A 22,759-nucleotide genomic window follows, 5' to 3' on the forward strand; every position below is an offset into this window, starting at 1 on the left:
CTGGATTGTTTGGACATGAAAATGAAGAGCTGACCACAGTTGTGTGGATACCCAGTAAAAAGCAGGGCTTAGAGTGTGAACAGACCGCTGAAAACCAGCATTGTGTTACTTGGACATTCATAAGTGGTGTAATGAAAGCCTACCTGGAGTGCAGATTCAGATGAATTCCAGATTGGCAGTGAATGAATGGAACATTCTGTACTGGCGATTCCAATGATTTCTGAAGTCTGATATTGTGGAAAAGAAAATGAAAGGCTGACCAGGTTTGAGTGGATAGACAATTGAAGAGCACACTGCGAGTGTGAAAAGGCGGCCGAAAACCAGCATTGGATTACTTGGTCATTCACCAGTGCTGTAATGAAAACCTGCCTGGAGCGGAGAGTCAGATGAATTGCAGAATCGCAGTGAATGAATGGAACAGTCTGTAGTGGAGATCCCAATGATTTCTGAAGGCTGGTGTGTGTGGAGAGGAAAATGAAGAGCTGACCAATATTGAGTGGATAGCCCATTGAACAGCACTTCTGCGAGTTGAACATGCCTCTGAAAACCAGTATTGAGTTACTTGGACATTCACCAGTGGTGTAACGAAAACCTGCCGGGAGTGGAGGTTCAGATGAATTCCAGATTCGCAGAGAATGAATGGAACATTCTCTAGTGGTGATTCCAATGATTTCTGAAGGCTGGGTTTTGTGGACACGAAAATGTAGAGCTGAACAGGGTGGAGTGGATAGCCAAATGAACAGCACGTCTCTTAGTATGAACAGGCCACTGAAAACCAGCATTGGCTTACTTGGACATTCACAAGTGGTGTAACGATAACCCGCCGGGAGTTGAGAGTCAGATGAATTTAAGATTCGCAGTGAATTAACGGAACATTCTGTGGAGGAGATACCAATTATTTCTGAAGGTTGGGTTATGAGGACAGGAAAATGTAGAGCTGAATAGGGTTGGGTGGATAGCAAATTGAACAGCACGGCTGAGAGTATAAGCAGGCGGCTTAAAACCAGCATTGGCTTCCTTGGACATATACCAGTGGTGTCACGAAAACCTGCCGGGAGTGGAGACTCTGATGAATTCCAGATTCGCGTGATTGAATGGAACATTCTGTAGTGGAGATTGCCAAGATTTAGAAATCTGGATAGTCTGGACAGGATATTGAAGAGCTGACCAATGTTGAGTGGATAGCCAGTGAACAGCACGGTTTCGAGTGTGAACAGACCACTAAGAAGCAGCATTGCATTACTTGGACATTCATCAGTGGTGTAACGAAAGCCTTCCTGGAATGCAGATTCAGATTATTTCCAGATTCACAGTGAATGAATGGAAATTTCTGTAGTAGAGATTCCAATGATTTCTGAACGCTGGGTTGTGTGGACAGGAAAATGAAGAGCTGACTAGGTTTGACTGGATTGCCAATTGAACAGCAAGGCTGTGAGTGTGAACAGCCGCTGAAAACCAGCATTGGATTACCTGGTCATTCACCAGTGTTGCTAGGAAAATCTGCCTGGTGTGGAGAGTCAGAGGAATTCCAGAATCGCAGGGAACGAATGGAACATTCTGAAGTGGAGATAAGAATGATTTCTGAAGGCTCGGTGTGTGGAAGGAAAATCAAGAGCTAACCAGCGTTCACTGGATAGCCAATTGAACAGCACGGCTGCGAGTGTTAACACGCAGCTGAAACCAGCCTTGGGTTGCTTGGTCATTCACCAGTGGTGAAACGAAAACCTGCTGGGAGTGGAGAACAAGATGAATTCAAGATTCGCGTGAATGAATGAAACATTCTGTAGTGTAGATTGCAATGGTTTCTGGGGTTTGTATTGTCTGAACTGGAAAAAGAAGAACTCACCAGTGTTGAGTCGCTAGACCGTGAACAGCACGGGTTCGAGTGTGAATAGACCGCTGAAAACCATCATTGCGTTACTTGAACATTCAGCAGTGGTGCAATGAAAACCTGCCGGGAGTGGAGATTCAGATGAATTCCAGATTCGCAGTGAATGAATGGAACATTCTCTAGTGGTGATTCCAATGATTTCTGAAGGCTGGGTTTTGTGGACACGAAAATGTAGAGCTGAACAGGGTGGAATGGATAGCCAAATGAACAGCACGTCTCGTAGTAAGAACAGGCCACTGAAAACCAGCTTTGGCTTAATTGGACATTCACAAGTGGTGTAACGAAAACCTGACGGGAGTTGAGAATTAGATGAATTTCAGATTTGCAGTCAATGAATGGAACATTCTGTGGAGGAGATACCAATTGTTTCTGAAGTTTGGGTTATGTGGACAGGAAAATGGAGCTGAAGAGGGTTGAGTGGATAGCAAATTGAACAGCACGGCTGAGAGTATGAGCAGGCCACTTAAAACCAGCATTGGCTTACTTGGATATTTACCAGTGGTGTCACGAAAACCTGCCGGGAGTGGAGATTCAGATGAATTCCAGATTCGCTGTGAATGAATGGAACATTCTGTAGTGGAGATAACAATGATTTCTCCAGTCTCTGTGGTGTGGACAGGAAAATGTAGAGCTGGCCAGGGTTGAGTGGATAGCCAATTGAACAGCACCACTGCGCTTGTGAAGAAAACACTTAAAACATTGGGTTACTTGGACATTCAACAGTGGTGTAACGAAAACCTGCCGGGAGTGGAGGTTCAGAGGAATTCCAGATTCGCAGTGAATGAATGGAACATTCTCTAGTGGAGATTCCAATGATTTCTGAAGGCTGGGTCGTGTGGAAGGAAAATCAAGAACTAATCAGGATTTAGTGGAAAGCCAATTGTATAGCATGGCTGCGAGTGTGAACATGCAGCTGAAAACCAGCATTGGGTTACTTGGACATTCATCAGTGGTGTAAGGAAAACCTGCATGGAGTGGAGAGTCAGTTGAATTCCACATTCGCAGTGAATGAATGGAACATTCTGTAGAGGAGATTCCAATGATTTCTGAAGCCTGTGTTGTGTGGACAGGAAAATGAAGAGCTGACCAGGCTTGAATCGATAGCCAAGTAAACAGCAGGGCTGCGAATATGAACAGGCCGCTGAAAACCAGCATTGGGTTACTTGGACATTCAACAGTGGTGTAATGAAAACCTGCGTGGAGTTGAGAGTCAGATGAATTCCAGATTCGCAGTGAATGAATGGAACATTCTGTAGTGGAGATAACAAAGATTTCTGAAGGCTGGTAGTGTGGTGGGACAATGAAGAGCTGAACAGGGTGGAGTGAATTGTCAATTAAACAGCACGGCTGCGAGTATGAACAGGCCTCTGAAAACCAGCATTGGCTTACTTGGACATTCACAAGTGGTGTAATGTTAACCAGGCGGGAGTGGAGAATCAGATAAACTCCAGACTCGCAGTGAATGAATGGAACATTCTGTAGTGGAGATTGCAATGATTTCTGAAATCTGGATTGTGGGGACACGAAAATGAAGAGCTGACCAGTGTTGAGTGGATAGCCTGTAAAAAGCCTCGGCTTCGAATGTGAACAGACCACTGAAAACCAGTATTGCATTACTTCGACTTTCAGCAGTGGTGTAACGAAAGCCTGCGTGGAGTGCAGATTCAGATGAATTCCAGATTCCCAGTGAATGAATGGAACATCCTGTAGTGGAGATTACAATGATTTCTGAAGGCTGGGTTGTGTGCACAGGAAAATGAGGAGCAAAACAGGTTGAGTGGATAGCCAATTGAACAGCACGACTGCGAACATGAACAGGCCTCTGAAAACCAGCATTGTTTTACTTGGACATTCACAAGTGGTGTAAGATAAATCTGCAGGTAGTGGAGATTCAGTTGAATTCCAGATTCGCAGTGAATGAATGGAACATTCTGTACTGGAGATTGCAATGATTTCTCAAGTCTGGATTGTTTGGACATGAAAATGAAGAGCTGACCACAGTTGTGTGGATACCCAGTAAAAAGCAGGGCTTAGAGTGTGAACAGACCGCTGAAAACCAGCATTGTGTTACTTGGACATTCATAAGTGGTGTAATGAAAGCCTACCTGGAGTGCAGATTCAGATGAATTCCAGATTGGCAGTGAATGAATGGAACATTCTGTACTGGCGATTCCAATGATTTCTGAAGTCTGATATTGTGGAAAAGAAAATGAAAGGCTGACCAGGTTTGAGTGGATAGACAATTGAACAGCACACTGCGAGTGTGAAAAGGCGGCTGAAAACCAGCATTGGATTACTTGGTCATTCACCAGTGCTGTAATGAAAACCTGCCTGGAGCGGAGAGTCAGATGAATTGCAGAATCGCAGTGAATGAATGGAACAGTCTGTAGTGGAGATCCCAATGATTTCTGAAGGCTGGTGTGTGTGGAGAGGAAAATGAAGAGCTGACCAATATTGAGTGGATAGCCCATTGAACAGCACTTCTGCGAGTTGAACATGCCTCTGAAAACCAGTATTGAGTTACTTGGACATTCACCAGTGGTGTAACGAAAACCTGCCGGGAGTGGAGGTTCAGATGAATTCCAGATTCGCAGAGAATGAATGGAACATTCTCTAGTGGTGATTCCAATGATTTCTGAAGGCTGGGTTTTGTGGACACGAAAATGTAGAGCTGAACAGGGTGGAGTGGATAGCCAAATGAACAGCACGTCTCTTAGTATGAACAGGCCACTGAAAACCAGCATTGGCTTACTTGGACATTCACAAGTGGTGTAACGATAACCCGCCGGGAGTTGAGAGTCAGATGAATTTAAGATTCGCAGTGAATGAACGGAACATTCTGTGGAGGAGATACCAATTATTTCTGAAGGTTGGGTTATGAGGACAGGAAAATGTAGAGCTGAATAGGGTTGGGTGGATAGCAAATTGAACAGCACGGCTGAGAGTATAAGCAGGCGGCTTAAAACCAGCATTGGCTTCCTTGGACATATACCAGTGGTGTCACGAAAACCTGCCGGGAGTGGAGACTCTGATGAATTCCAGATTCGCCTGATTGAATGGAACATTCTGTAGTGGAGATTGCCAAGATTTAGAAATCTGGATAGTCTGGACAGGATATTGAAGAGCTGACCAATGTTGAGTGGATAGCCAGTGAACAGCACGGTTTCGAGTGTGAACAGACCACTAAGAAGCAGCATTGCATTACTTGGACATTCATCAGTGGTGTAACGAAAGCCTTCCTGGAATGCAGATTCAGATTATTTCCAGATTCACAGTGAATGAATGGAAATTTCTGTAGTAGAGATTCCAATGATTTCTGAACGCTGGGTTGTGTGGACAGGAAAATGAAGAGCTGACTAGGTTTGACTGGATTGCCAATTGAACAGCAAGGCTGTGAGTGTGAACAGCCGCTGAAAACCAGCATTGGATTACCTGGTCATTCACCAGTGTTGTTAGGAAAATCTGCCTGGTGTGGAGAGTCAGAGGAATTCCAGATTCGCAGGGAACGAATGGAACATTCTGAAGTGGAGATAAGAATGATTTCTGAAGGCTCGGTGTGTGGAAGGAAAATCAAGAGCTAACCAGCGTTCACTGGATAGCCAATTGAACAGCACGGCTGCGAGTGTTAACACGCAGCTGAAACCAGCCTTGGGTTGCTTGGACATTCACCAATGGTGAAACGAAAACCTGCTGGGAGTGGAGAACAAGATGAATTCAAGATTCGCGTGAATGAATGAAACATTCTGTAGTGTAGATTGCAATGGTTTCTGAGGTTTGTATTGTCAGAACTGGAAAAAGAAGAACTCACCAGTGTTGAGTCGCTAGACCGTGAACAGCACGGGTTCGAGTGTGAATAGACCGCTGAAAACCATCATTGCGTTACTTGAACATTCAGCAGTGGTGCAATGAAAACCTGCCGGGAGTGGAGATTCAGATGAATTCCAGATTCGCAGTGAATGCATGGAACATTCTCTAGTGGTGATTCCAATGATTTCTGAAGGCTGGGTTTTGTGGACACGAAAATGTAGAGCTGAACAGGGTGGAATGGATAGCCAAATGAACAGCACGTCTCGTAGTAAGAACAGGCCACTGAAAACCAGCTTTGGCTTAATTGGACATTCACAAGTGGTGTAACGAAAACCTGACGGGAGTTGAGAATTAGATGAATTTCAGATTTGCAGTCAATGACTGGAACATTCTGTGGAGGAGATACCAATTGTTTCTGAAGTTTGGGTTATGTGGACAGGAAAATGGAGCTGAAGAGGGTTGAGTGGATAGCAAATTGAACAGCACGGCTGAGAGTATGAGCAGGCCACTTAAAACCAGCATTGGCTTACTTGGATATTTACCAGTGGTGTCACGAAAACCTGCCGGGAGTGGAGATTCAGATGAATTCCAGATTCGCTGTGAATGAATGGAACATTCTGTAGTGGAGATAACAATGATTTCTCCAGTCTCTGTGATGTGGACAGGAAAATGTAGAGCTGGCCAGGGTTGAGTGGATAGCCAATTGAACAGCACCACTGCGCTTGTGAAGAAAACACTTAAAACATTGGGTTACTTGGACATTCAACAGTGGTGTAACGAAAACCTGCCGGGAGTGGAGGTTCAGAGGAATTCCAGATTCGCAGTGAATGAATGGAACATTCTCTAGTGGAGATTCCAATGATTTCTGAAGGCTGGGTCGTGTGGAAGGAAAATCAAGAACTAATAAGGATTTAGTGGAAAGCCAATTGTATAGCATGGCTGCGAGTGTGAACATGCAGCTGAAAACCAGCATTGGGTTACTTGGACATTCATCAGTGGTGTAAGGAAAACCTGCATGGAGTGGAGAGTCAGTTGAATTCCACATTCGCAGTGAATGAATGGAACATTCTGTAGAGGAGATTCCAATGATTTCTGAAGCCTGTGTTGTGTGGACAGGAAAATGAAGAGCTGACCAGGCTTGAATCGATAGCCAAGTAAACAGCAGGGCTGCGAATATGAACAGGCCGCTGAAAACCAGCATTGGGTTACTTGGACATTCAACAGTGGTGTAATGAAAACCTGCGTGGAGTTGAGAGTCAGATGAATTCCAGATTCGCAGTGAATGAATGGAACATTCTGTAGTGGAGATAACAAAGATTTCTGAAGGCTGGTAGTGTGGTGGGACAATGAAGAGCTGAACAGGGTGGAGTGAATTGTCAATTAAACAGCACGGCTGCGAGTATGAACAGGCCTCTGAAAACCAGCATTGGCTTACTTGGACATTCACAAGTGGTGTAATGTTAACCAGGCGGGAGTGGAGAATCAGATAAACTCCAGACTCGCAGTGAATGAATGGAACATTCTGTAGTGGAGATTGCAATGATTTCTGAAATCTGGATTGTGGGGACACGAAAATGAAGAGCTGACCAGTGTTGAGTGGATAGCCTGTAAAAAGCCTCGGCTTCGAATGTGAACAGACCACTGAAAACCAGTATTGCATTACTTCGACTTTCAGCAGTGGTGTAACGAAAGCCTGCGTGGAGTGCAGATTCAGATGAATTCCAGATTCCCAGTGAATGAATGGAACATCCTGTAGTGGAGATTACAATGATTTCTGAAGGCTGGGTTGTGTGCACAGGAAAATGAGGAGCAAAACAGGTTGAGTGGATAGCCAATTGAACAGCACGACTGCGAACATGAACAGGCCTCTGAAAACCAGCATTGTTTTACTTGGACATTCACAAGTGGTGTAAGATAAATCTGCAGGTAGTGGAGATTCAGTTGAATTCCAGATTCGCAGTAAATGAATGGAACATTCTGTACTGGAGATTGCAATGATTTCTCAAGTCTGGATTGTTTGGACATGAAAATGAAGAGCTGACCACAGTTGTGTGGATACCCAGTAAAAAGCAGGGCTTAGAGTGTGAACAGACCGCTGAGAACCAGCATTGTGTTACTTGGACATTCATAAGTGGTGTAATGAAAGCCTACCTGGAGTGCAGATTCAGATGAATTCCAGATTGGCAGTGAATGAATGGAACATTCTGTACTGGCGATTCCAATGATTTCTGAAGTCTGATATTGTGGAAAAGAAAATGAAAGGCTGACCAGGTTTGAGTGGCTAGACAATTGCACAGCACACTGCGAGTGTGAAAAGGCGGCTGAAAACCAGCATTGGATTACTTGGTCATTCACCAGTGCTGTAATGAAAACCTGCCTGGAGCGGAGAGTCAGATGAATTGCAGAATCGCAGTGAATGAATGGAACAGTCTGTAGTGGAGATCCCAATGATTTCTGAAGGCTGGTTTGTGTGGAGAGGAAAATGAAGAGCTGACCAATATTGAGTGGATAGCCCATTGAACAGCACTTCTGCGAGTTGAACATGCCTCTGAAAACCAGTATTGAGTTACTTGGACATTCACCAGTGGCGTAACGAAAACCTGCCAGGAGTGGAGGTTCAGATGAATTCCAGATTCGCAGTGAATGAATGGAACATTCTCTAGTGGTGATTCCAATGATTTCTGAAGGCTGGGTTTTGTGGACACGAAAATGTAGAGCTGAACAGGGTGGAGTGGATAGCCAAATGAACAGCACGTCTCTTAGTATGAACAGGCCACTGAAAACCAGCATTGGCTTACTTGGACATTCACAAGTGGTGTAACGATAACCCGCCGGGAGTTGAGAGTCAGATGAATTTAAGATTCGCAGTGAATGAACGGAACATTCTGTGGAGGAGATACCAATTATTTCTGAAGGTTGGGTTATGAGGACAGGAAAATGTAGAGCTGAATAGGGTTGGGTGGATAGCAAATTGAACAGCACGGCTGTGTGTGTTAGCAGGCGGCTTAAAACCAGCATTGTCTTCCTTGGACATTTACCAGTGGTGTCACGAAAACCTTCCAGGAGTGGAGACTCTGATGAATTCCAGATTCGCGTGATTGAATGGAACATTCTGTAGTGGTGATTGCCAACATTTAGAAATCTGGATAGTCTGGACAGGATATTGAAGAGCTGACCGATATTGAGTGGATAGCCAATGAACAGCACGGTTTCGAGTGTGAACAGACCACTAAGAAGCAGCATTGCATTACTTGGACATTCATCAGTGGTGTAACGAAAGCCTTCCTGGAATGCAGATTCAGATTATTTCCAGATTCACAGTGAATGAATGGAAATTTCTGTAGTAGAGATTCCAATGATTTCTGAACGCTGGGTTGTGTGGACAGGAAAATGAAGAAGAGCTGACTAGGTTTGACTGGATTGCCAATTGAACAGCAAGGCTGTGAGTGTGAACAGCCGCTGAAAACCAGCATTGGATTACCTGGTCATTCACCAGTGTTGTTAGGAAAATCTGCCTGGTGTGGAGAGTCAGAGGAATTCCAGATTCGCAGGGAACGAATGGAACATTCTGAAGTGGAGATAAGAATGATTTCTGAAGGCTCGGTGTGTGGAAGGAAAATCAAGAGCTAACCAGCGTTCACTGGATAGCCAATTGAACAGCACGGCTGCGAGTGTTAACACGCAGCTGAAACCAGCCTTGGGTTGCTTGGACATTCACCAGTGGTGAAACGAAAACCTGCTGGGAGTGGAGAACAAGATGAATTCAAGATTCGCGTGAATGAATGAAACATTCTGTAGTGTAGATTGCAATGGTTTCTGAGGTTTGTATTGTCTGAACTGGAAAAAGAAGAACTCACCAGTGTTGAGTCGCTAGACCGTGAACAGCACGGGTTCGAGTGTGAATAGACCGCTGAAAACCATCATTGCGTTACTTGAACATTCAGCAGTGGTGCAATGAAAACCTGCCGGGAGTGGAGATTCAGATGAATTCCAGATTCGCAGTGAATGAATGGAACATTCTCTAGTGGTGATTCCAATGATTTCTGAAGGCTGGGTTTTGTGGACACGAAAATGTAGAGCTGAACAGGGTGGAATGGATAGCCAAATGAACAGCACGTCTCGTAGTAAGAACAGGCCACTGAAAACCAGCTTTGGCTTAATTGGACATTCACAAGTGGTGTAACGAAAACCTGACGGGAGTTGAGAATTAGATGAATTTCAGATTTGCAGTCAATGAATGGAACATTCTGTGGAGGAGATACCAATTGTTTCTGAAGTTTGGGTTATGTGGACAGGAAAATGGAGCTGAAGAGGGTTGAGTGGATAGCAAATTGAACAGCACGGCTGAGAGTATGAGCAGGCCACTTAAAACCAGCATTGGCTTACTTGGATATTTACCAGTGGTGTCACGAAAACCTGCCGGGAGTGGAGATTCAGATGAATTCCAGATTCGCTGTGAATGAATGGAACATTCTGTAGTGGAGATAACAATGATTTCTCCAGTCTCTGTGGTGTGGACAGGAAAATGTAGAGCTGGCCAGGGTTGAGTGGATAGCCAATTGAACAGCACCACTGCGCTTGTGAAGAAAACACTTAAAACATTGGGTTACTTGGACATTCAACAGTGGTGTAACGAAAACCTGCCGGGAGTGGAGGTTCAGAGGAATTCCAGATTCGCAGTGAATGAATGGAACATTCTCTAGTGGAGATTCCAATGATTTCTGAAGGCTGGGTCGTGTGGAAGGAAAATCAAGAACTAATCAGGATTTAGTGGAAAGCCAATTGTATAGCATGGCTGCGAGTGTGAACATGCAGCTGAAAACCAGCATTGGGTTACTTGGACATTCATCAGTGGTGTAAGGAAAACCTGCATGGAGTGGAGAGTCAGTTGAATTCCACATTCGCAGTGAATGAATGGAACATTCTGTAGAGGAGATTCCAATGATTTCTGAAGCCTGTGTTGTGTGGACAGGAAAATGAAGAGCTGACCAGGCTTGAATCGATAGCCAAGTAAACAGCAGGGCTGCGAATATGAACAGGCCGCTGAAAACCAGCATTGGGTTACTTGGACATTCAACAGTGGTGTAATGAAAACCTGCGTGGAGTTGAGAGTCAGATGAATTCCAGATTCGCAGTGAATGAATGGAACATTCTGTAGTGGAGATAACAAAGATTTCTGAAGGCTGGTAGTGTGGTGGGACAATGAAGAGCTGAACAGGGTGGAGTGAATTGTCAATTAAACAGCACGGCTGCGAGTATGAACAGGCCTCTGAAAACCAGCATTGGCTTACTTGGACATTCACAAGTGGTGTAATGTTAACAGGCGGGAGTGGAGAATCAGATAAACTCCAGACTCGCAGTGAATGAATGGAACATTCTGTAGTGGAGATTGCAATGATTTCTGAAATCTGGATTGTGGGGACACGAAAATGAAGAGCTGACCAGTGTTGAGTGGATAGCCTGTAAAAAGCCTCGGCTTCGAATGTGAACAGACCACTGAAAACCAGTATTGCATTACTTCGACTTTCAGCAGTGGTGTAACGAAAGCCTGCGTGGAGTGCAGATTCAGATGAATTCCAGATTCCCAGTGAATGAATGGAACATCCTGTAGTGGAGATTACAATGATTTCTGAAGGCTGGGTTGTGTGCACAGGAAAATGAGGAGCAAAACAGGTTGAGTGGATAGCCAATTGAACAGCACGACTGCGAACATGAACAGGCCTCTGAAAACCAGCATTGTTTTACTTGGACATTCACAAGTGGTGTAAGATAAATCTGCAGGTAGTGGAGATTCAGTTGAATTCCAGATTCGCAGTAAATGAATGGAACATTCTGTACTGGAGATTGCAATGATTTCTCAAGTCTGGATTGTTTGGACATGAAAATGAAGAGCTGACCACAGTTGTGTGGATACCCAGTAAAAAGCAGGGCTTAGAGTGTGAACAGACCGCTGAAAACCAGCATTGTGTTACTTGGACATTCACAAGTGGTGTAATGAAAGCCTACCTGGAGTGCAGATTCAGATGAATTCCAGATTGGCAGTGAATGAATGGAACATTCTGTACTGGCGATTCCAATGATTTCTGAAGTCTGATATTGTGGAAAAGAAAATGAAAGGCTGACCAGGTTTGAGTGGCTAGACAATTGCACAGCACACTGCGAGTGTGAAAAGGCGGCTGAAAACCAGCATTGGATTACTTGGTCATTCACCAGTGCTGTAATGAAAACCTGCCTGGAGCGGAGAGTCAGATGAATTGCAGAATCGCAGTGAATGAATGGAACAGTCTGTAGTGGAGATCCCAATGATTTCTGAAGGCTGGTTTGTGTGGAGAGGAAAATGAAGAGCTGACCAATATTGAGTGGATAGCCCATTGAACAGCACTTCTGCGAGTTGAACATGCCTCTGAAAACCAGTATTGAGTTACTTGGACATTCACCAGTGGCGTAACGAAAACCTGCCAGGAGTGGAGGTTCAGATGAATTCCAGATTCGCAGTGAATGAATGGAACATTCTCTAGTGGTGATTCCAATGATTTCTGAAGGCTGGGTTTTGTGGACACGAAAATGTAGAGCTGAACAGGGTGGAGTGGATAGCCAAATGAACAGCACGTCTCTTAGTATGAACAGGCCACTGAAAACCAGCATTGGCTTACTTGGACATTCACAAGTGGTGTAACGATAACCCGCCGGGAGTTGAGAGTCAGATGAATTTAAGATTCGCAGTGAATGAACGGAACATTCTGTGGAGGAGATACCAATTATTTCTGAAGGTTGGGTTATGAGGACAGGAAAATGTAGAGCTGAATAGGGTTGGGTGGATAGCAAATTGAACAGCACGGCTGTGTGTGTTAGCAGGCGGCTTAAAACCAGCATTGTCTTCCTTGGACATTTACCAGTGGTGTCACGAAAACCTTCCAGGAGTGGAGACTCTGATGAATTCCAGATTCGCGTGATTGAATGGAACATTCTGTAGTGGTGATTGCCAACATTTAGAAATCTGGATTGTCTGGACAGGATATTGAAGAGCTGACCGATATTGAGTGGATAGCCAATGAACAGCACGGTTTCGAGTGTGAACAGACCACTAAGAAGCAGCATTGCATTACTTGGACATTCATCAGTGGTGTAACGAAAGCCTTCCTGGAATGCAGATTCAGATTATTTCCAGATTCACAGTGAATGAATGGAAATTTCTGTAGTAGAGATTCCAATGATTTCTGAACGCTGGGTTGTGTGGACAGGAAAATGAAGAAGAGCTGACTAGGTTTGACTGGATTGCCAATTGAACAGCAAGGCTGTGAGTGTGAACAGCCGCTGAAAACCAGCATTGGATTACCTGGTCATTCACCAGTGTTGTTAGGAAAATCTGCCTGGTGTGGAGAGTCAGAGGAATTCCAGATTCGCAGGGAACGAATGGAACATTCTGAAGTGGAGATAAGAATGATTTCTGAAGGCTCGGTGTGTGGAAGGAAAATCAAGAGCTAACCAGCGTTCACTGGATAGCCAATTGAACAGCACGGCTGCGAGTGTTAACACGCAGCTGAAACCAGCCTTGGGTTGCTTGGACATTCACCAGTGGTGAAACGAAAACCTGCTGGGAGTGGAGAACAAGATGAATTCAAGATTCGCGTGAATGAATGAAACATTCTGTAGTGTAGATTGCAATGGTTTCTGAGGTTTGTATTGTCTGAACTGGAAAAAGAAGAACTCACCAGTGTTGAGTCGCTAGACCGTGAACAGCACGGGTTCGAGTGTGAATAGACCGCTGAAAACCATCATTGCGTTACTTGAACATTCAGCAGTGGTGCAATGAAAACCTGCCGGGAGTGGAGATTCAGATGAATTCCAGATTCGCAGTGAATGAATGGAACATTCTCTAGTGGTGATTCCAATGATTTCTGAAGGCTGGGTTTTGTGGACACGAAAATGTAGAGCTGAACAGGGTGGAATGGATAGCCAAATGAACAGCACGTCTCGTAGTAAGAACAGGCCACTGAAAACCAGCTTTGGCTTAATTGGACATTCACAAGTGGTGTAACGAAAACCTGACGGGAGTTGAGAATTAGATGAATTTCAGATTTGCAGTCAATGAATGGAACATTCTGTGGAGGAGATACCAATTGTTTCTGAAGTTTGGGTTATGTGGACAGGAAAATGGAGCTGAAGAGGGTTGAGTGGATAGCAAATTGAACAGCACGGCTGAGAGTATGAGCAGGCCACTTAAAACCAGCATTGGCTTACTTGGATATTTACCAGTGGTGTCACGAAAACCTGCCGGGAGTGGAGATTCAGATGAATTCCAGATTCGCTGTGAATGAATGGAACATTCTGTAGTGGAGATAACAATGATTTCTCCAGTCTCTGTGGTGTGGACAGGAAAATGTAGAGCTGGCCAGGGTTGAGTGGATAGCCAATTGAACAGCACCACTGCGCTTGTGAAGAAAACACTTAAAACATTGGGTTACTTGGACATTCAACAGTGGTGTAACGAAAACCTGCCGGGAGTGGAGGTTCAGAGGAATTCCAGATTCGCAGTGAATGAATGGAACATTCTCTAGTGGAGATTCCAATGATTTCTGAAGGCTGGGTCGTGTGGAAGGAAAATCAAGAACTAATCAGGATTTAGTGGAAAGCCAATTGTATAGCATGGCTGCGAGTGTGAACATGCAGCTGAAAACCAGCATTGGGTTACTTGGACATTCATCAGTGGTGTAAGGAAAACCTGCATGGAGTGGAGAGTCAGTTGAATTCCACATTCGCAGTGAATGAATGGAACATTCTGTAGAGGAGATTCCAATGATTTCTGAAGCCTGTGTTGTGTGGACAGGAAAATGAAGAGCTGACCAGGCTTGAATCGATAGCCAAGTAAACAGCAGGGCTGCGAATATGAACAGGCCGCTGAAAACCAGCATTGGGTTACTTGGACATTCAACAGTGGTGTAATGAAAACCTGCGTGGAGTTGAGAGTCAGATGAATTCCAGATTCGCAGTGAATGAATGGAACATTCTGTAGTGGAGATAACAAAGATTTCTGAAGGCTGGTAGTGTGGTGGGACAATGAAGAGCTGAACAGGGTGGAGTGAATTGTCAATTAAACAGCACGGCTGCGAGTATGAACAGGCCTCTGAAAACCAGCATTGGCTTACTTGGACATTCACAAGTGGTGTAATGTTAACCAGGCGGGAGTGGAGAATCAGATAAACTCCAGACTCGCAGTGAATGAATGGAACATTCTGTAGTGGAGATTGCAATGATTTCTGAAATCTGGATTGTGGGGACACGAAAATGAAGAGCTGACCAGTGTTGAGTGGATAGCCTGTAAAAAGCCTCGGCTTCGAATGTGAACAGACCACTGAAAACCAGTATTGCATTACTTCGACTTTCAGCAGTGGTGTAACGAAAGCCTGCGTGGAGTGCAGATTCAGATGAATTCCAGATTCCCAGTGAATGAATGGAACATCCTGTAGTGGAGATTACAATGATTTCTGAAGGCTGGGTTGTGTGCACAGGAAAATGAGGAGCAAAACAGGTTGAGTGGATAGCCAATTGAACAGCACGACTGCGAACATGAACAGGCCTCTGAAAACCAGCATTGTTTTACTTGGACATTCACAAGTGGTGTAAGATAAATCTGCAGGTAGTGGAGATTCAGTTGAATTCCAGATTCGCAGTGAATGAATGGAACATTCTGTACTGGAGATTGCAATGATTTCTCAAGTCTGGATTGTTTGGACATGAAAATGAAGAGCTGACCACAGTTGTGTGGATACCCAGTAAAAAGCAGGGCTTAGAGTGTGAACAGACCGCTGAGAACCAGCATTGTGTTACTTGGACATTCATAAGTGGTGTAATGAAAGCCTACCTGGAGTGCAGATTCAGATGAATTCCAGATTGGCAGTGAATGAATGGAACATTCTGTACTGGCGATTCCAATGATTTCTGAAGTCTGATATTGTGGAAAAGAAAATGAAAGGCTGACCAGGTTTGAGTGGCTAGACAATTGCACAGCACACTGCGAGTGTGAAAAGGCGGCTGAAAACCAGCATTGGATTACTTGGTCATTCACCAGTGCTGTAATGAAAACCTGCCTGGAGCGGAGAGTCAGATGAATTGCAGAATCGCAGTGAATGAACGGAACAGTCTGTAGTGGAGATCCCAATGATTTCTGAAGGCTGGTTTGTGTGGAGAGGAAAATGAAGAGCTGACCAATATTGAGTGGATAGCCCATTGAACAGCACTTCTGCGAGTTGAACATGCCTCTGAAAACCAGTATTGAGTTACTTGGACATTCACCAGTGGCGTAACGAAAACCTGCCGGGAGTGGAGGTTCAGATGAATTCCAGATTCGCAGTGAATGAATGGAACATTCTCTAGTGGTGATTCCAATGATTTCTGAAGGCTGGGTTTTGTGGACACGAAAATGTAGAGCTGAACAGGGTGGAGTGGATAGCCAAATGAACAGCACGTCTCTTAGTATGAACAGGCCACTGAAAACCAGCATTGGCTTACTTGGACATTCACAAGTGGTGTAACGATAACCCGCCGGGAGTTGAGAGTCAGATGAATTTAAGATTCGCAGTGAATGAACGGAACATTCTGTGGAGGAGATACCAATTATTTCTGAAGGTTGGGTTATGAGGACAGGAAAATGTAGAGCTGAATAGGGTTGGGTGGATAGCAAATTGAACAGCACGGCTGTGTGTGTTAGCAGGCGGCTTAAAACCAGCATTGTCTTCCTTGGACATTTACCAGTGGTGTCACGAAAACCTTCCAGGAGTGGAGACTCTGATGAATTCCAGATTCGCGTGATTGAATGGAACATTCTGTAGTGGTGATTGCCAACATTTAGAAATCTGGATAGTCTGGACAGGATATTGAAGAGCTGACCGATATTGAGTGGATAGCCAATGAACAGCACGGTTTCGAGTGTGAACAGACCACTAAGAAGCAGCATTGCATTACTTGGACATTCATCAGTGGTGTAACGAAAGCCTTCCTGGAATGCAGATTCAGATTATTTCCAGATTCACAGTGAATGAATGGAAATTTCTGTAGTAGAGATTCCAATGATTTCTGAACGCTGGGTTGTGTGGACAGGAAAATGAAGAAGAGCTGACTAGGTTTGACTGGATTGCCAATTGAACAGCAAGGCTGTGAGTGTGAACAGCCGCTGAAAACCAGCATTGGATTACCTGGTCATTCACCAGTGTTGTTAGGAAAATCTGCCTGGTGTGGAGAGTCAGAGGAATTCCAGATTCGCAGGGAACGAATGGAACATTCTGAAGTGGAGATAAGAATGATTTCTGAAGGCTCGGTGTGTGGAAGGAAAATCAAGAGCTAACCAGCGTTCACTGGATAGCCAATTGAACAGCACGGCTGCGAGTGTTAACACGCAGCTGAAACCAGCCTTGGGTTGCTTGGACATTCACCAGTGGTGAAACGAAAACCTGCTGGGAGTGGAGAACAAGATGAATTCAAGATTCGCGTGAATGAATGAAACATTCTGTAGTGTAGATTGCAATGGTTTCTGAGGTTTGTATTGTCTGAACTGGAAAAAGAAGAACTCACCAGTGTTGAGTCGCTAGACCGTGAACAGCACGGGTTCGAGTGTGAATAGACCGCTGAAAACCATCATTGCGTTACTTGAACATTCAGCAGTGGTGCAATGAAAACCTGCCGGGAGTGGAGATTCAGATGAATTCCAGATTCGCAGTGAATGAATGGAACATTCTCTAGTGGTGATTCCAATGATTTCTGAAGGCTGGGTTTTGTGGACACGAAAATGTAGAGCTGAACAGGGTGGAATGGATAGCCAAATGAACAGCACGTCTCGTAGTAAGAACAGGCCACTGAAAACCAGCTTTGGCTTAATTGGACATTCACAAGTGGTGTAACGAAAACCTGACGGGAGTTGAGAATTAGATGAATTTCAGATTTGCAGTCAATGAATGGAACATTCTGTGGAGGAGATACCAATTGTTTCTGAAGTTTGGGTTATGTGGACAGGAAAATGGAGCTGAAGAGGGTTGAGTGGATAGCAAATTGAACAGCACGGCTGAGAGTATGAGCAGGCCACTTAAAACCAGCATTGGCTTACTTGGATATTTACCAGTGGTGTCACGAAAACCTGCCGGGAGTGGAGATTCAGATGAATTCCAGATTCGCTGTGAATGAATGGAACATTCTGTAGTGGAGATAACAATGATTTCTCCAGTCTCTGTGGTGTGGACAGGAAAATGTAGAGCTGGCCAGGGTTGAGTGGATAGCCAATTGAACAGCACCACTGCGCTTGTGAAGAAAACACTTAAAACATTGGGTTACTTGGACATTCAACAGTGGTGTAACGAAAACCTGCCGGGAGTGGAGGTTCAGAGGAATTCCAGATTCGCAGTGAATGAATGGAACATTCTCTAGTGGAGATTCCAATGATTTCTGAAGGCTGGGTCGTGTGGAAGGAAAATCAAGAACTAATCAGGATTTAGTGGAAAGCCAATTGTATAGCATGGCTGCGAGTGTGAACATGCAGCTGAAAACCAGCATTGGGTTACTTGGACATTCATCAGTGGTGTAAGGAAAACCTGCATGGAGTGGAGAGTCAGTTGAATTCCACATTCGCAGTGAATGAATGGAACATTCTGTAGAGGAGATTCCAATGATTTCTGAAGCCTGTGTTGTGTGGACAGGAAAATGAAGAGCTGACCAGGCTTGAATCGATAGCCAAGTAAACAGCAGGGCTGCGAATATGAACAGGCCGCTGAAAACCAGCATTGGGTTACTTGGACATTCAACAGTGGTGTAATGAAAACCTGCGTGGAGTTGAGAGTCAGATGAATTCCAGATTCGCAGTGAATGAATGGAACATTCTGTAGTGGAGATAACAAAGATTTCTGAAGGCTGGTAGTGTGGTGGGACAATGAAGAGCTGAACAGGGTGGAGTGAATTGTCAATTAAACAGCACGGCTGCGAGTATGAACAGGCCTCTGAAAACCAGCATTGGCTTACTTGGACATTCACAAGTGGTGTAATGTTAACCAGGCGGGAGTGGAGAATCAGATAAACTCCAGACTCGCAGTGAATGAATGGAACATTCTGTAGTGGAGATTGCAATGATTTCTGAAATCTGGATTGTGGGGACACGAAAATGAAGAGCTGACCAGTGTTGAGTGGATAGCCTGTAAAAAGCCTCGGCTTCGAATGTGAACAGACCACTGAAAACCAGTATTGCATTACTTCGACTTTCAGCAGTGGTGTAACGAAAGCCTGCGTGGAGTGCAGATTCAGATGAATTCCAGATTCCCAGTGAATGAATGGAACATCCTGTAGTGGAGATTACAATGATTTCTGAAGGCTGGGTTGTGTGCACAGGAAAATGAGGAGCAAAACAGGTTGAGTGGATAGCCAATTGAACAGCACGACTGCGAACATGAACAGGCCTCTGAAAACCAGCATTGTTTTACTTGGACATTCACAAGTGGTGTAAGATAAATCTGCAGGTAGTGGAGATTCAGTTGAATTCCAGATTCGCAGTGAATGAATGGAACATTCTGTACTGGAGATTGCAATGATTTCTCAAGTCTGGATTGTTTGGACATGAAAATGAAGAGCTGACCACAGTTGTGTGGATACCCAGTAAAAAGCAGGGCTTAGAGTGTGAACAGACCGCTGAGAACCAGCATTGTGTTACTTGGACATTCATAAGTGGTGTAATGAAAGCCTACCTGGAGTGCAGATTCAGATGAATTCCAGATTGGCAGTGAATGAATGGAACATTCTGTACTGGCGATTCCAATGATTTCTGAAGTCTGATATTGTGGAAAAGAAAATGAAAGGCTGACCAGGTTTGAGTGGCTAGACAATTGCACAGCACACTGCGAGTGTGAAAAGGCGGCTGAAAACCAGCATTGGATTACTTGGTCATTCACCAGTGCTGTAATGAAAACCTGCCTGGAGCGGAGAGTCAGATGAATTGCAGAATCGCAGTGAATGAACGGAACAGTCTGTAGTGGAGATCCCAATGATTTCTGAAGGCTGGTTTGTGTGGAGAGGAAAATGAAGAGCTGACCAATATTGAGTGGATAGCCCATTGAACAGCACTTCTGCGAGTTGAACATGCCTCTGAAAACCAGTATTGAGTTACTTGGACATTCACCAGTGGCGTAACGAAAACCTGCCGGGAGTGGAGGTTCAGATGAATTCCAGATTCGCAGTGAATGAATGGAACATTCTCTAGTGGTGATTCCAATGATTTCTGAAGGCTGGGTTTTGTGGACACGAAAATGTAGAGCTGAACAGGGTGGAGTGGATAGCCAAATGAACAGCACGTCTCTTAGTATGAACAGGCCACTGAAAACCAGCATTGGCTTACTTGGACATTCACAAGTGGTGTAACGATAACCCGCCGGGAGTTGAGAGTCAGATGAATTTAAGATTCGCAGTGAATGAACGGAACATTCTGTGGAGGAGATACCAATTATTTCTGAAGGTTGGGTTATGAGGACAGGAAAATGTAGAGCTGAATAGGGTTGGGTGGATAGCAAATTGAACAGCACGGCTGTGTGTGTTAGCAGGCGGCTTAAAACCAGCATTGTCTTCCTTGGACATTTACCAGTGGTGTCACGAAAACCTTCCAGGAGTGGAGACTCTGATGAATTCCAGATTCGCGTGATTGAATGGAACATTCTGTAGTGGTGATTGCCAACATTTAGAAATCTGGATAGTCTGGACAGGATATTAAAGAGCTGACCGATATTGAGTGGATAGCCAATGAACAGCACGGTTTCGAGTGTGAACAGACCACTAAGAAGCAGCATTGCATTACTTGGACATTCATCAGTGGTGTAACGAAAGCCTTCCTGGAATGCAGATTCAGATTATTTCCAGATTCACAGTGAATGAATGGAAATTTCTGTAGTAGAGATTCCAATGATTTCTGAACGCTGGGTTGTGTGGACAGGAAAATGAAGAAGAGCTGACTAGGTTTGACTGGATTGCCAATTGAACAGCAAGGCTGTGAGTGTGAACAGCCGCTGAAAACCAGCATTGGATTACCTGGTCATTCACCAGTGTTGTTAGGAAAATCTGCCTGGTGTGGAGAGTCAGAGGAATTCCAGATTCGCAGGGAACGAATGGAACATTCTGAAGTGGAGATAAGAATGATTTCTGAAGGCTCGGTGTGTGGAAGGAAAATCAAGAGCTAACCAGCGTTCACTGGATAGCCAATTGAACAGCACGGCTGCGAGTGTTAACACGCAGCTGAAACCAGCCTTGGGTTGCTTGGACATTCACCAGTGGTGAAACGAAAACCTGCTGGGAGTGGAGAACAAGATGAATTCAAGATTCGCGTGAATGAATGAAACATTCTGTAGTGTAGATTGCAATGGTTTCTGAGGTTTGTATTGTCTGAACTGGAAAAAGAAGAACTCACCAGTGTTGAGTCGCTAGACCGTGAACAGCACGGGTTCGAGTGTGAATAGACCGCTGAAAACCATCATTGCGTTACTTGAACATTCAGCAGTGGTGCAATGAAAACCTGCCGGGAGTGGAGATTCAGATGAATTCCAGATTCGCAGTGAATGCATGGAACATTCTCTAGTGGTGATTCCAATGATTTCTGAAGGCTGGGTTTTGTGGACACGAAAATGTAGAGCTGAACAGGGTGGAATGGATAGCCAAATGAACAGCACGTCTCGTAGTAAGAACAGGCCACTGAAAACCAGCTTTGGCTTAATTGGACATTCACAAGTGGTGTAACGAAAACCTGACGGGAGTTGAGAATTAGATGAATTTCAGATTTGCAGTCAATGAATGGAACATTCTGTGGAGGAGATACCAATTGTTTCTGAAGTTTGGGTTATGTGGACAGGAAAATGGAGCTGAAGAGGGTTGAGTGGATAGCAAATTGAACAGCACGGCTGAGAGTATGAGCAGGCCACTTAAAACCAGCATTGGCTTACTTGGATATTTACCAGTGGTGTCACGAAAACCTGCCGGGAGTGGAGATTCAGATGAATTCCAGATTCGCTGTGAATGAATGGAACATTCTGTAGTGGAGATAACAATGATTTCTCCAGTCTCTGTGGTGTGGACAGGAAAATGTAGAGCTGGCCAGGGTTGAGTGGATAGCCAATTGAACAGCACCACTGCGCTTGTGAAGAAAACACTTAAAACATTGGGTTACTTGGACATTCAACAGTGGTGTAACGAAAACCTGCCGGGAGTGGAGGTTCAGAGGAATTCCAGATTCGCAGTGAATGAATGGAACATTCTCTAGTGGAGATTCCAATGATTTCTGAAGGCTGGGTCGTGTGGAAGGAAAATCAAGAACTAATCAGGATTTAGTGGAAAGCCAATTGTATAGCATGGCTGCGAGTGTGAACATGCAGCTGAAAACCAGCATTGGGTTACTTGGACATTCATCAGTGGTGTAAGGAAAACCTGCATGGAGTGGAGAGTCAGTTGAATTCCACATTCGCAGTGAATGAATGGAACATTCTGTAGAGGAGATTCCAATGATTTCTGAAGCCTGTGTTGTGTGGACAGGAAAATGAAGAGCTGACCAGGCTTGAATCGATAGCCAAGTAAACAGCAGGGCTGCGAATATGAACAGGCCGCTGAAAACCAGCATTGGGTTACTTGGACATTCAACAGTGGTGTAATGAAAACCTGCGTGGAGTTGAGAGTCAGATGAATTCCAGATTCGCAGTGAATGAATGGAACATTCTGTAGTGGAGATAACAAAGATTTCTGAAGGCTGGTAGTGTGGTGGGACAATGAAGAGCTGAACAGGGTGGAGTGAATTGTCAATTAAACAGCACGGCTGCGAGTATGAAGAGGCCTCTGAAAACCAGCATTGGCTTACTTGGACATTCACAAGTGGTGTAATGTTAACCAGGCGGGAGTGGAGAATCAGATAAACTCCAGACTCGCAGTGAATGAATGGAACATTCTGTAGTGGAGATTGCAATGATTTCTGAAATCTGGATTGTGGGGACACGAAAATGAAGAGCTGACCAGTGTTGAGTGGATAGCCTGTAAAAAGCCTCGGCTTCGAATGTGAACAGA

This window comes from Sorex fumeus, unplaced genomic scaffold (genome assembly GCF_029834395.1).
Source record: "Sorex fumeus unplaced genomic scaffold, SorFum_2.1 ptg000139l, whole genome shotgun sequence".
Lineage (NCBI taxonomy): Eukaryota > Metazoa > Chordata > Mammalia > Eulipotyphla > Soricidae > Sorex > Sorex fumeus.